Source organism: Dendropsophus ebraccatus, chromosome 14 (genome assembly GCF_027789765.1).
Source record: "Dendropsophus ebraccatus isolate aDenEbr1 chromosome 14, aDenEbr1.pat, whole genome shotgun sequence".
In the NCBI taxonomy this organism is placed as follows: Eukaryota; Metazoa; Chordata; class Amphibia; order Anura; family Hylidae; genus Dendropsophus; species Dendropsophus ebraccatus.
Genome location: NC_091467.1, coordinates 69,218,924 through 69,232,187, shown reverse-complemented (window position 1 = coordinate 69,232,187; position 13,264 = coordinate 69,218,924).

Here is a 13,264-nt window from a genome sequence, read left to right as displayed (position 1 = left end):
ATAGGCTAGGACGGGACCTATATCTTATTGGTGGAGAGCAGCCTAAGGTACCTCGGTACCTCATAGGTTAGAACCTTCTAGAAAAAAACTCTGATAGGCTAAGGAGGAGGTCGTTGGCTGGCAATCATCCTCTCATGCACTTACAAGTGATACAATATACTTAACCCCTGCATAGACGTTTAAAGTGCTGGCTGTGAAAGGAATAACAGTAAGTGCCATCTTGTGGCCAAAAGGCAATACTACACCTTCCCTAGAGGAAAGCAGGAGAACCCAGCAAACATACATCCAGTGCCGACGGACATACTTGAGAGCTGGCATTTGCACATGGGTTCAGGGACACTGCATAGAGACCATTTCTACATACAGCGGATATAACATACTAGTATATTGCTTGATGTAGTTTATGTAATATTGGCAGAAGACCAGTAGAAATGTAAGTCACAATCATGTAACAATTTACAGAAATATAAGTCTTTCACAATGTGACTTTCATGGATTTAGAATAGTGAATGAGGGATGTAGGAAATGGACAACCTGGTGTCTGGAGAATGGATGGTATAATATCACGGTATAAGGCTGCCGGCTCCTACATAGTGACACTAAGGGCACCCTGGCTACATGCAGCACTTCCCCATCATTCCGGTCTCACCTTGTTCCCTGGACCCAGACAGCTCCCCTATAATGTTTCCTTCTTCTTCTCCATCCAGCTCTGACCAACATGGTGATTTCTTCCAGACACTTGTCCCTGCAGAATCAGTCAGAAAACATCTTAGACTCCTTGTATTTCCTGCAGCACCCGTCTCATCATCTCCCAGTCATAATGACCCAAATAATAACAATGCCCCCTTGGTGTTCCATACAGTAATAACATGTCTATTATAGTCAAGACAAGCCGAGACATGGCACCAATTGGACAGATATGGCAGGGCATTGGGGCAGGTGAGGCCTTGCGTAAAAATTTTAAGAGACTAGAAAACCCCTGTTGTTAAATGCAAAAAAAAAAAAGTTACCACCATCCCGTATCTTAGAGCACACTGATCACACACCTTTATACAAATTCTTTATATGCCTCCCGTTCCTGAGACATCGGGGTCTGTAGCATGTCTGACAATTCTATCTCACTCCCATATCACTATCCTCATCAACCAAACCTTTTCCTATATCACTATCCTTACCTACCAACCCTTCTCCTATGTCACTAGCCTTACCTACCAAACCTTCTCCTATATCACTATCCTTACCTACCAATCCTTCTCCTATATCACTATCCTTACCTACCAAACCTTCTCCTATGTCACTATCCTTACCTGCCAAACCTTCTCCTATGTCACTATTCTTACCTACCAACCCTTCTCCTATATCACTATCCTTACCTACCAATCCTTCTCCTATATCACTATACTTACCTACCAAACCTTCTCCTATGTCATTATCCTTACCTACCAAACCTTCTCCTATGTCACTATCCTTACCTACCAATCCTTCTCCTATATCACTATACTTACCTACCAAACCTTCTCCTATGTCACTATCCTTACCTACCAAACCTTCTCCTGTGTCACTATCCTTACCTACGAAACCTTTTCCTATGTCACTATCCTTACCTACCAAACCTTCTCCTATGTCACTATCCTTACCTACCAAACCTCCTCCTATGTCACTATCCTTACCTACCAACCCTTCTCCTATCTCACTATCCTTACCTACCAACCCTTCTCCTATGTCACTATCCTTACCTACCAACCCTTCTCCTATGTAACTATCCTTACCTACCAACCCTTCTCCTATGTCACTATCCTTACCTACCAACCCTTCTCCTATGTCACTATCCTTACCTACCAAACCTTCTCCTATGTCACTATCCTTACCTACCAAACCTTCTCCTATGTCACTATCCTTACCTACCAACCCTTCTCCTATGTCACTATCCTTACCTACCAAACCTTCTCCTATATCACTATCCTTACCTACCAACCTTCTCCTATATCACTATCCTTACCTACCAACCCTTCTCCTATGTCACTATCCTTACCTACCAAACCTCGTTCTATGTCACTATCCTTACCTACGAAACCTTCTCCTATGTCACTATCCTTACCTACCAAACCTTCTCCTATGTCACTATCCTTACCCACCAACCCTTCTCCTATGTCACTAACCTTACCTACCAAACCTTCTCCTATGTCGCTATCCTTACCTACCATCCCTTCTCCTATGTAACTATCATTACCTGCCAAACCTTCTCCTATGTCACTAACCTTACCTACCAAACCTTCTCCTATGTCACGGTACGTGTGAACCCAGTCTAAAAGTGTTTCCATCATTTTTACTACTACCGATGTTAAGCCACAGTAACCGGCCTGTAGTTACTGGTCTCTTCTCTACTACCCTTCTTGTCTGTGCCCACTTTATCTCCATCAATATAGGTATTATATCATTATATTTTGCACTGTATGGTGGTGGCATTACTGTTGTTTGTTATAATAATTTTATTTGGCCAGTACATGTGACTTTTGGGGACCACAGTATGGTGGAAGCCCAACGTGTTGCACAGGCCACCATCCAGAATACGGACATTTTCCCATGTCTCCCGTCATAGGACAAGCAGAATATAATGATATCTATGTTACCTTGTTTTGTGACGCAGGACATCTTCTCTGTAGTCACATTATCCATCGTGTAGGAGACAGAACAGCCTATCATTTTGTACTCATTCGCCTCCATCATGTTCAGGGTGGACCGTAAGGTATACCCTCTACGAAATGCTTCGGTGCTCCGGTTGAGCCATGTGTTATTACTCAGCCACAGATTCCAGACTATCGACGCGTTGTGCTCGCTCTCTGCTTCACATTCTAGATCATTTGATGAATGTTTTTCAGTAATCTCCGGCTCACATATACCTGGGGAGAGGAGAGAAATACATATATATTTTATTGGAGAGAATGTGGCAGCACTAATATTCAGTACTTCCCGCTCCGGTGCGTTTCCCCCGTAGGCTTTGAGGGAGATGCATGAGGGTCGGTCTACAGGTGATGGCTAAATTATTGTATGAACAGGAAGAAAAATACCTGTAAAATGCTGTAATAATGTAATTAGTGGGGACTATTCGTAATTGTCCCCTATGAGCAAATGAAGGTGATGGTGGTGGTGTTGGTGGTGGTGGTGGTGGTGGGGGCTTAGTTATTGTATGTTGGTATAATGTTGATTGAGATGACTTGTTTTGTGACCTCAATAAAAAAGGAAGCTATCCTGAAGTCCTGGATTAGTACGCACTACCATAGCTCCATAAGTATGGAGTGTAAAGAGTGAGCAGGGATAACTGTGCTCTGCTCCTGGTTGCAGTGCTCCTGACACAGACAGCTTCCCCCAGTGTAACGTCTACTCTAATGCTAACATGTTTTATAATAGACATCAGGGGAGGCTACAGCACTGTCGACACAGACAGCTCCCCCCAGTGTAATGTCTACTCTAATGCTAACATATATAATATAGAAAGCAGGGGAGGCTACAGCACTAATGACACAGACCGCTCCCTTAGTGTAACGTCTACTCTAATGCTAACATATATTATATAGAAAACAGGGGAGGCTACAGCACTAATGACACAGACAGCTCCCCCTGTGTACTGTCTACTCTAATGAAGATATGATTTATAATAGACATCAGGGGAGGCTACCGCACTAGCGACACAGACAGCTCCCCCAGTGTAACGTCTACTCTAATGCTAACATGTTTTATAATAGACAATGGGGGAGGCTACAGCAATAATGACACAGACAGCTCCCCCTGTGTAGTGTCTATTCCAATGGTAACATGTTAGATATTAGACATCAGGGGAGGCTACAGCAATAATGACACAGACAACTCCCCCTAGTGTAATGTCTACTCTAATGGTAACATGTTTTATAATAGACATAAGGGGAGGCTACAGCACTAGTGACACAGACAGCTCCCCCAGTGTAATGTCTACTCTAATGCTCACTTATATTATATAGACATTAGGGGAGGCCTTAGTATCTGCATGCAGAAGTCCTAGTTAGATGTATCTGTGCAGGGATCAGGGCTTAAGCAGCCCTGCAATCCATGATGCAGCAGAAGGTTTGGGTCAACCTTTATTGCTGCCACTCAATGTAAAAATGTAAAAACAAAACAAACAAAAAAAACAACAAACCAACATTTTGTTAAAATTATATTCTAAAAGTTATAAAGAACTATATCTAATTTTCTTACCAGAATTACCAGAGCAGATGTACTGCCACTCATTTCCATGTGATCCTGCAGATAGATGTAGTTTATATTTTAATGCATCAGAAATTTTGACTCTGAAGATGGTGGCCGTTACTTGTGTCTCTGTCCATTCAATAGAAAACTTTTCATTCTCTTGCCTTCCCTCCTTCTTCTTGGTATAGAACAAAGTTTTATTGTCATATTCTAGGCTGACATTCTGAACCAGGTGGGACGGATTACACGTCATGATCACTTTCTCCCCACATTGACAAGTCTCATGACTGCAGTTAGGTTCAAACACTAGAAAAAGTGAGAAGATGGAGAAATATCTATGTCCTTATAGTTACAACATGACAACATGGAGGATATCAGGTGTTACTCTACAGACATATATAACCATATAGCCTATAGACCGGACAGTTGCCTCGTCTCTACTAACTTCACCTCCTATAGCTGCACCAACGTTCATGAGAAGTCCATTTTACATGAGTATACTTACGTCCAGCACAGTGTACTCCATGGAGGACGGTCAGCAGGAGAAGTAGAATTATTTGTCTCCAAACCATTCTGGATGTTTCTGACGTGTAGACAAGAAACTACAGAGAGAAGATAAAGAGAAATCATCAGTAATGGAGCATGGAAGACAATGTCTGGACGGGGGCTAGAGGAGGGTCAGCACTGTACAATGAGGGACTATAGGTGAGGGCAGGATCGGCATCAGCACCTGATGAACCTTAGCAGGTACCAGGGCCCAGTGGTCTTAGACTGGTCTACTGGGATCTTGGCATACATTCTCTACACTCATTAAGTCTTGGAACAGTTTACCTATAGCGACCAATATATTGGCACCAACATATTATCATTACCAAAGTAAGGTTTCTTTCTATCCAGCTTTAGGGACCTTACACACTAAGGAAATCACACGGATAACTTGCGGCAGATTCCATGCGTGCTCCCACTTGACTCTCGGCCCATCCCATAGACTCCATTCTATGGTCAGAAGGATTCAGCCATTGGCCCAAAGAATTGACTTTTTTTTTTTTTTGGGCAGACGACGTAATCCGCCTGACCATAGAATGGAGCCTATGGGGCAGGTGGAACTTCAAGCTGGAGCACGCGTGGGTTTTGGTGGCTTGTGGGGTGAGAGAAGAAATCCACTGTAAGTTATCCGCGTGATTTCCTTAGTGTGCAAGGGCCACTACTAGTCATGACGTAGGAGATGTTTTGGCTCTATGTACTTTAGAATGGGAAGGGGCAAAGGCCTGTTGGTGGACTAGGCCCCATGACAGCCAGCGAGGTAGAACATGGGCCAATGGAGACAGTCACTCAACCACTTGAAAGTTTTTACTCTAAGGGTATGTTTACAATGAGTAAACAATAGCAATACAATGAGTAGACAATAACAATAGACTTTACTGCCGGCAAAAAGATCCAATCAGCCAATAAATGGCCATTTTCCCCCTCATTGGTGGCCAATTATCTGCCGATTGAGCGTTTGTAGGAACACTTTTTGCAGATAATTGTCCTTAACTCAGGATGTATGAGCTGTGGCTGCCATGGATGGGACTTTTATCTCCAGCTCATCCTAAAGATGATCCAGTTGAGATCTAGGAAATGGAGGCATTACCCTGCTTAGAGGATAAGGGAGTCCCGCTGCCATAACAAGGGGGTGACTTGGTTAGGTAGCTGGTACTTGTCACAGCAACATGCTTATAATACCAGAACATAGAGTTTCCAGCAGAACAGTTCCCATCACACGGCTCCCGCCATCTTGTTTTCTTCCCATAAGGCATCTTGGTGCCATCTCTTCCCAAAGAAAGCAACACACATGCACCTGGCTGTTCACATGATGGAAGACATGATCTGGCCAGGTGCCTTCTTCTGCTGCCCCGGTTCTGCCTTTTTGCCCTTGGTATGCTCCTTAGGTTGTGGACAAGGATTCTAATTTTAGCTTACAGCTTAATGGCTGCTTTCTTACAGAGAGAACACCGCTCTTGTCTCCAGGTCAGGTGTTGTTTGCAATTAAGCTCCATTCACTTTAATGGAACTGAGTTGCAAAACCTGATCCCAAACTGGAGACAAGAGCGGTGCTGTCTCTGGAAGAAAGTGGCCATGTTCTACTAACGCTGGATGACCCCTTTAAAGACTGGTTTCAAGGTTACAGCTACTCGGTGTAGATGTACAGTACTTACCCTTTGCCCTTTACTACTGGAGAATCGTACAAGGTTTTATTGACCTAAGATAATATATTTATAATATAACCCCATTAGATACCGTAGCTACTATAGATAATATTGGTCTTTGACCTGTGGTATGGTAATTGATGCACAACATAGTATAAACTACTTAACCTGCATATTCCCATATACTTTTATTTCCAATACATTAAAGTGGTATTCCAAGAAAAGCAACCTTTCCACTATCCAAAAATAGAAAAGTAGGAAGTCGCGGGTGTCCGACCTCTGTACCCCCCCCTCCCCAAACCAATCTCCATATTGGGCATGCAGGTAAGGCACATGACCCGTGGCTCTATTCATTTCTATGGAGCAATGGAAAGAGCCAAGTACAGTGGAAGAGCGCCATACTTGGCTCTTTCCATCAGCTCCATAGGAATGAATAGAGCCGTGGGTCATGTGCTGTACCCACAGCTCTATACATAATACAGAAGCCGGGGCCTAATATGAAGACATGAAGGCGGCGGATTTCAGAGGTCGGACACCTTGCGATCTCCTACTTTTCCCCTATCGGGGGAGTCAGAGGCAGTGTGCCCTTGTCTCTCCAGGCGGAGGCAGTGCCCCCTTGTCTCTCCAGGCGGAGGCAGTGCCCCTTTGTCTCTCCAGACGGAGGCAGTGCCCCCTTGTCTCTCCAGGCGGAGGCAGTGCCCCCTTGTCTCTCTAGGCGGAGGCAGTGCCCCCTTGTCTCTCCAGGCGGAGGCAGCGCCCCCTTGTCTCTCCAGGCAGAGGCAGTGCCCCCTTGTCTCTCCAGGAGGAGGCAGTGCCCCCTTGTCTCTCCAGGAGGAGGCAGTGCCCCCTTGTCTCTCCAGGAGGAGGCAGTGCCCCCTTGTCTCTCCAGGAGGAGGCAGTGCCCCCTTGTCTCTCCAGGAGGAGGCAGTGCCCCCTCATCTCTCCAGGTAGAGGCAGTGTCCCCCTTGTCTCTCCAGGCGGAGGCAGTGCCCCCTCGTCTCTCTAGGCGGAGGCAGTGCCCCCTCGTCTCTCTAGGCGGAGGCAGTGCCCCCTCGTCTCTCCAGGCGGAGGCAGTGCCCCCTTGTCTCTCCAGGTGGAGGCAGTGCCCCCTTGTCTCTCTGGGCAGAGGCAGTGCCCCCTTGTCTCTCCAGGCGGAGGCAGTGCCCCCTTGTCTCTCCAGGTGGAGGCAGTGCCCCCTTGTCTCTCCAGGCGGAGGCAGTGCCCCCTCGTCTCTCTAGGCGGAGGCAGTGCCCCCTTGTCTCTCCAGGCGGAGACAGTGCCCCCTCGTCTCTAGGCAGAGGCAGTGCCCCCTCGTCTCTAGGCGGAGGCAGTGCCCCCTTGTCTCTCCAGGTGGAGGCAGTGCCCCCTTGTCTCTCCAGGCGGAGGCGGTGCCCTCTTGTCTCCCCAGGTGGAGGCAGTGCCCCCTTGTCTCTCCAGGTGGAGGCAGTGCCCCCTTGTCTCTCCAGGCGGAGGCAGTGCCCCCTTGTCCTTTGAGGGGGTTTTACCTGGAACATCTTTTCCCCATATTTCTTGTAGACAGCATACTCTATATGAGGCCGCACCAAAGCTTTATAAAGCGGTAATATTATATCCCTGTCCTGAGAGTCCAGGCCTGTTATATACATGACAATATCCTGCTGGCCTTAGAAGCCGCTGACTGACATTGTGTGCTGTTCTGTAGTCTATTATCTACAAGTACACCTAGATCCTTCTCTTTCAGTGATTCTCCCAGTTTATCTCCCCCTAGGACATATGGTGCATGCGGGTTATTAGTACTCATTTTCATGAAGAAATACCTTGTATAGCTTCGGGCAGTTAAAATCAACATAAAGGGGTAGTTCACCATTTTTTTTAAATTGAACCGATGCCAGAAAGTTATATAGATTTGTATTTTATTTCTATTAAAAAATCTCCAGTCTTCAAGTACTTATGAGCTGCTGTATGTCCTACAGGAAGTGGTGTATTCTTTCCAGTCTGACACAGTGCTCTCTGCTGCCACCTCTGTCCATTTTAGGAACTGTCCAGAGCAGCAGCAAATCCCCATAGAAAACCTCTCCTGCTCTCCAGACTGGAAAGAATACACCACTTCCTGCAGGACATACAGGAGCTGATAAGTACTGGAAGACTGGAGATTTTTGAATAGAAGTAAATTACAAATCACTGGCACTTTCTGGCACCAGTTGATTTGAAAGAATAGTTTTGTGTACTACCCCTTTAATAAAAGTTACATTTTATTGTATTCATCATATTACTGTCCCCTATTTCTCTGTCTCCCTTTCCCCTTATGATAATGTATAACTGTTAGATTGTTAGCAGTGTCTACTTAATGTGATTATTATTTAAAATAAGGCCATATTGACCATCCATACCATCCAATTTACCAGCAAACAGAGTCTGCTTGCTAAACATGATCCACACTGTTCCTCAAAGGTAAATCAAAGCTTTCCTCAAATCACTAATAATCCATAAATATTAAGGCAGCCATCTCTGATGAACCAGTCTACCTACTGCTATATGTCCACAGTGCTGCAGTGTACTCCCCTCCACCCATTTAGCTTTATACTAGTAGCAACTTTATCAACATTAGTACTTAGTATATGAGAAGCTCTATGTAAGTCACATAGAGGATAGAAGTTGTGAGAAAATGTTCTTGTTTGTTTTTTGGCTCAAATAACAAAGTAATAAACTAAAGTTCAAACCATCATCTCTGTAATCTCCTCCGGGCAGTGAGCCAAGAGCAAGTGAGAAATAACCTGTCATTCACATCATAATAGTCATAATAATAATAATAAAGAAAAGTATTGAGCTCGAGGATATGAACGAAAAAGAAAGTACTTGGTGTCATGTATTTACATAGCAGCTTGTTTTACTGCCACCCATTATAGTTCTAAGATTATCTCCGACACATAAACTTTAGTCAGGTTACAGCGAGCAGCTAGAACCAGCTTAAGACTTCTATGTTTCTGTAGATGGCTGTCGTGAGCTGAGCCTGCTGATGGCTGTGTATTACAGAAGACTCAGACCTGCCACTTCAGTCCAGTCCTGACCCCTAAGATGCCCCGATCAGTACTGATTATAGCCAGGGCCGGATTAAAGGGAGGGCACCCAGGGCACATGTCACAGGGCCTCCACCATTTGGGGGCCCCCACCAGCCTGAACCCAGCCATGATTATAGCAAATAAAAGACTAATGGACAATTGATGCACCTGTCAGGATCCCCATCATGGCAGCCAAAAGCCCTTTGAAGTTCTCCATGCTTGCCATGTAGATTCTGCTAATAGTGTATGCCTGAGGCAGATTGTACTGGCAGATTACTGAGATGGCGTATTAAAGTCCCTTAAAGAGGAAGTCCAGAGAATAAAAAAAAAATCAAGCAGGGGCAGGGTGGAAATGATAGGGAACAAGTACTTACCTCTTCCCGTTCCCACAAATCACCGAGCCAGAAAGATGCGGGTTCCCCGCCGGAAACCATTTTGAGATTAAATCACGACTCGGGAGAAAATGCCCCATCCAGCTGATGGACAGCCCGCTCAGCCAATCAGTGACAGGAGCAGCTTCCCGCCCCAGTCACTGACTGGTTGAGCGGGCTGTCAATTAGCCGAGTTATGATGTCTGCAGCAGAGAAGATCCTGGAGCCTGGAGGGGTTCTGTGGCAGCTCAGATGGTGGATAGCCGGCACAAGGAGAGGTAAGTTAGTGCCATTTGTTGTTTTCTCCCTCATGCCCTGCCATTTCCAAATACCCCCTGAGGCCGGACTTTTCCTTTAAGGGGAACTTAAAAAAAAAGTTTAAGTGGGTGTTGCCTTTGTACCTTGTGTTTGATTTTGTAATTGAATGAATGGTGCGAGTCCCAAGTCGGAATACACCGGAGATGTTTACTTTCTCTTAGTGATGGCAGACAGTGATTACATATACTATCAGAGTGTATACATATACGTAATTTTTGTAGAAGCTTCCCCCCCCCCCCGAGATGAAGGGGATGACGATCACAGAACACCCTTGCCCCTGGATTAGTGCTGACAGCAGCTCTCGCAGGACAATCTGAGCGCTGTCTCGGGCAGGTTCTGGAGGGGTGCTACCGCACTGTGAGAGCATTGTCCCCGGAAGGTGGGGTGGTCCATGAGAGCCATCCTGTGTGTGTGGGGGTGGGGGGGTGGGTCTTGGCCGTATGTGCAACACTCTCTTGCTGCACAGCCCCCCAACTGCTACAAAGGCTCCATAAAAATAAAGAGGCTCTTGGCATATCATTTACAAATAGTATGAACCACCCCACCACGATAAGGTGGCCTCATGCCGGGATGGACCCTACACTGTACTTTGGCCTCTCCATGGCCAATAATAAGGCTATCTCCTCATTATTTTTATCAAGATTTCTTTCTTTTTTGCAGCTGTGGGGCTTCTTTTACAGATTTTCATATCTGTATTGTGTCTGAATCTTGCCATTAGCGGGGAACTGTTGCATTTCTCTGTGTTTTTGTGTGTTTGCAATTTCAGCCATAGCAACGTGCTCCTGTCTAGTGTGAATGGTGTTCTAGGAGAGCTGACCAAATTTGTCTTTTTTGCCTGTGTTCCACCATCCCACCCAGGTGGTTATTATTATTTTTGCCAGTATTAGATGGATCCTGCATGCCCAGAGCATAGGCTTATTATATGCCATGGAGAGGCCATCCTGGCATGAGGCCACCTTATCGTTGGTGGAATGGTTTACACTATTTGCAACTGGTAAACTGGTGATTTTCATATCTGTATTGGGTATGTGTCTTGCCATTAGCGGTGAGCTGTTGCATCTTTGTTTTTTTTGTGTGTCTACTGCGTCTTAGCTCATCGATCCCTGTCCACTCACCTGCTGATGGTCATCTGTCCGTGTAGTGAAGCTGGCGATGTGTCTCTGACCAGCTTCTAACACATAGTGTAGGCAGCGTTACCTGTCTAACTCGTATACTGTAAGAGGTGTAGATGTATACTCCTCCTCCCACACTACTGGTTACACTTGTGCCAAAAATATGTAAAGAAATCTGATCTACCAACATGAAGGCCGGCTAAGTGATGGCGTAAGTGACAAAAACATGTAGGACCATAGTCTGCTGTATTCTATGGCTTGTTTGTAGATAGAGTATGGGTGTGAGGCTTTGGCACTTAGAAGATCATTAATGCCTTTGGTTATGGTGGTTCCAGGTCGGAAACTTACAGGGGAATCTCTATCTGCGGCTACAGTCTGGGAGTAGGACTGATTTCCCAAATCCTGTAGGGCATGTAAAAGTCCCAAACAAATCCTCACAGGAAATCACTCGGTGACATTGTGTTATGGAAAGTGAAAGTGAAAGTAGCTTAGTCTGTCAGCTTCTCCTTTCTTCTTTCCTGAGGACATCAGAACAATAACCAGTCCGATACTGGGAAAAACCTCTTCTCCGACCTTACTCAGCTTGTAAACTGAAGCAGACCCTCATCCCTAGAGATTACGGCTCCCTTTATCCCGCCTGCTATCTCTTTCAATGGGAGGCCTAGCACGCCTCTACTCTCCGCGCAAAGAAATGGCAGGCGGGATTCGCCGTGGAGTCCGGGCTCTCACCTACAATTTTTACAGGGTCACAACAGGTTCTTACCCACACTTTTACAGGATCACAACATGTTCTTACGCACAATTTATGGCTGATTTCTTTTTTGAACATTTTTGAGAAGAATGCTCCATCTTGTGTAAAGGAAAGAGCTAGAAACACTTTTTTAATGTTTTTTCTTTATTTATTTATTATTCACTTCAGTATAGTACAAAAATATATGCTAAAAAAAAATTGTGCAATAGCAAAAATACCCATGTATGTGTGTCTTTACATAATACAGTGTCTATACAAGCAAAGCCAGCACCTGTATCACTCGTTAACAGCATCATTTTTTAAATGATTTATTACAATTTTATTTATTCATTTTTTAACATTTTTTTAAAATCATTTTCTTCTATATTTCGCACTAGTAATGTATGATTCCTATGCCTGCTACCATGTGCATTGGAATAATCACATTGTTTTACCATGTGATTTTTGTTCATGCCACCCTAAGCAATCCTATTCATACAGCAATTCATATGCTATCTATTAGGAAAGTCAGGTAATCCCAAATTCACATTATTTGTCCTTAAAATTTTAAATGTACAATACATTGCAGATAATGATATATTGCATATGGCTTTAGTTTTATACGTTTGTTTAATGACATATAGATACCGCATAGAGTACAAAGGCAGCTTTCCACCATGGGGGATTTTACTAAGATCAGCGTACCTGTACGCCATAAATCCCCGTGCCTTCGCTCCACACCCGATAAATATATCCAGTGGATACAAGGCTTCCTTAGGGCCCATTCACACTACGGAATCGGCAACAAAATTCTGTGGGAAACCCCCAATAGTGGAATTGGCGCTGAATTCTGCCTGCTTTCTGTTTGAATGGGAGGGCTCATGCGCCTCTGCTCTCCGATCAAAGAATTAACATGTCATTTCTTACCCATTTAAACAGATAGCAGGTAGGATTTCGTGTGTGGAATTTCGATGCTGATTCTGTAGTGTGAACGAGCCCTAACAGTAGTCTCAGTAGTAGCTCTGGAGCTGGTGTAAATTTTCGCCATGATTTACACCTGCTACTCATGGTAATTCAGGCGCCGGAAGAGGCCACGCCTCCTCCTCACCTTACTGCTTGCCAGGAAAAAGTCGCAGCCTGGTTTTCGCAAAAATCTGTGCCTTTATGCCGATGTTTGTCAGGTGTGCAGTTGATAAATCCCCCTATATGTATTGTCAAAAATTAGAAACTTCAGTGGGTCATGATGAGACATTAATGGCATAATGGCAGGTGCCAAATGTACAGT